This window comes from Perna viridis, chromosome 8, assembly GCF_037379345.1.
Source record: "Perna viridis isolate PV_CMFRI_1.1 ecotype Kerala chromosome 8, ASM3737934v1, whole genome shotgun sequence".
NCBI lineage: Eukaryota > Metazoa > Mollusca > Bivalvia > Mytilida > Mytilidae > Perna > Perna viridis.
In genome coordinates, this window is record NC_142452.1 from 18,615,156 (window position 1) to 18,617,086 (window position 1,931).

Here is a 1,931-nt window from a genome sequence, read left to right on the forward strand (position 1 = left end):
GACTGCCCTTATTGCACATCGCATTAAGAACTAATTCTAATATTAGATGTAAGTTCTCATTGGTTAAAAGTATAGCATAGACTAGTCATGGCATAAGTACATAGGCAATTTGTTGTCATTTAGAAACTGTAAAAGTTTCGAGCTGTCTCGTACACAAGTCCCTTGGTCTTTAACTATAGGTGGCTGTTTGTTTGTTTGTTGGGGTTTAATGTCCGAGCAGCAATATTTCAGCTATATTCAGACAATGAACATGAAGTGGATGATAAAATGAACATGAAATGAAAAAAAAAGATGGGTCACAAGGATAATAGGGTCGACAAATTTTGATTGCCACTGGAAAATAGGGAAATGGGTAAGATGTCAATTTAGCCTCCTGTGGCGGAGTGCAAAGGTTCGAATACCACAGCAGGGTTCTTTAACGTGCGAGGAACGTGGCATATTTCCCAACACGGTGCACGACTATGGTTTGCGGTCAGATTTTCCGTATTATAGCCTGACAACCCCAGCAAGTAACACGCCAGGGGTACCCCATTCCACCACTTGAGGCACACATCCCAGTTGCTCTGTGGGCAGAGCGCCTAGCCCCCGGCTAGGTTTCTGAGCACTATTTAGTCGCCTTATACGACAAGCTTAGCGCTGCTGCAGGCCCATTCTTTTGACACCCGGACCTGCACGGGTCAACTATAGGTAGCAAAAAATAGTCAAGAAGTCTACGCAATTTCAACAATGGGAAATAATCGGACGTCATAGTATTCTTATCTTCTATCTATTATGGAGATAAAATCTAAATTTGTTATATTAAATGTTTAGTGGTAGTTCGTGTATTTTTTGCATCTTACTAATAGTTTGTTTAACACACTGGATCAATATGTCACAAAATATCTCTGGATATTGATATCCATTTAGTTGCTCATTATAACATTATGAATTTTTCGACTATACACTGTAAAATATTAAAGACATTTGTTACATACTTCTTCATACATAATTTAACATGTTGATGCTTTATGATACATTCACCATATGTACATGAGATTCCTTTCCTTTCCTTTCTTTTTCTTTTTTTTTTTCTTTTTTTTTTTTTTTGTTTTTTGTTTTTTGTTTTTTGTTTTTTGTTTTTGTTTTTTGGAAAAACAGAATACAACATTATTTTTTATTCACCATTAGGAGACTTAATCTATTTTTTCTTCTTGCCACAGCAAAAATATTTTTTTTATTTTTCTTCAAAGTGAAATTAATATTTTTTTTTTTTTTTTAAATCCCACCCCACCCCCCTTAATATAAAAATGATCGTTGCCTTAGTAGTTATTCGACGCTCGTCTCTTGGACATTAAACTTCCCACCCACCCTATTATATGTTTTGAGAATAATTGATGTCAATAGAGTTACGTTATAAGTTGTATTCAGTCTATGTTTTTGTATCGTTTTGATTGTTGACTTGACGTTGATATTGGTTCATATTGTAATATGAATTTCTTTTGTAGAATGTGATTTAAGATTCCTGTAGCGGCTTGCGACATACTGATTTTTGTATGTAAAATAAATAAGCTCTACTCTACTGTGCAGGCGAGCTGTTATCCCTATACAAGTGTTTGTGTTTTAATTATAAATGATTTATGTTCGATTTGAGGTCATATTAGAATATAATAGAGTTTAGTTTTGAATATTACTATTTATTATGCATGTTTGTCTTCTTGGCACATTTATAATTTCCACTAGATCTGTTTACATTTTCATGGCGTCCTTCTTCGCTATAGATGTTATTTATAAAATAGCGTGATGATGTATAAACAAAAATTATTTTATGAAAATAGTTAAATTGTTATTATCAATAAATGTGTCATTGGCGATAAAAATGCGGCTAATAATAATAATTGTTTGGTTCTGGCTGTGTATTGTTTGTATTATATCTATATGTTATCAATTGGTAG